The sequence below is a fragment of the Solanum tuberosum genome, unplaced genomic scaffold, assembly GCF_000226075.1.
Source record: "Solanum tuberosum cultivar DM 1-3 516 R44 unplaced genomic scaffold, SolTub_3.0 scf00110, whole genome shotgun sequence".
In the NCBI taxonomy this organism is placed as follows: domain Eukaryota; kingdom Viridiplantae; phylum Streptophyta; class Magnoliopsida; order Solanales; family Solanaceae; genus Solanum; species Solanum tuberosum.
Window position 1 is genome coordinate 361,292 of NW_006239037.1, and position 803 is coordinate 362,094.

The window sequence follows — 803 nt, forward strand, 5'->3', positions numbered from 1 at the left end:
AACACAAATATAACAGATCACTTTCACCAATGTTCATGTCTATACAATTTTTTTTTTATTTTAATAGACATATCTTTCCATGAAAAATCACAATATTTTAAGTGAAACTTTTTCATCAAAGAATACAATTCTTTTGAAAGAATAAAATAGTTTTGTGGTTTTATACTAGTCATATCATATACTAGTCAAGAGAGACTCAACGTCCACAATATCAAATATATACTCCAAGAATTTTGTGGGTCTAATATAATACAAGAATGTCATTAAATTTCATATCTTGTACTTTCAAATTTAAATTAGATAGTAAGTCTAATTTTGTCTTTATCTCAAAAATATTTTTCAAGTATTTGAAATTATTTTCCACATATTTTTTCCCATGCTTACACATTGGCAACACGAAGCCTTTTTTCTGAGATTTAATCCATATAAACACTCATTGCAGGCACAAAAATCACTAATTTTATGTCACTAGTGTTTTTTTTTTCTTGTTTTGTCACAACTAGACAAACCATTTAGTATTTAGAATACTAACAGTAAAGATTCAATCTTTATACAACTTGTTTCTTGTTTAACGATGAAGTTCTTATATTCTTCTAATAGTTAACCGAATGAACCTTGAATTCTGATGAAGTTTTAATATTCTTCGAATCAGTTTCACATTCAGACAAAGTAGTAAACCAAAAAGGTTTTAATCTCCAGAAACCTCAAATACAACAATGTTTCTAGCTAACGATGAAGATTTTATCTTTTTCAAATCATTTAGCCTTAATATTCCTGACGAAGATTTTGTACTCTTCAAGTCA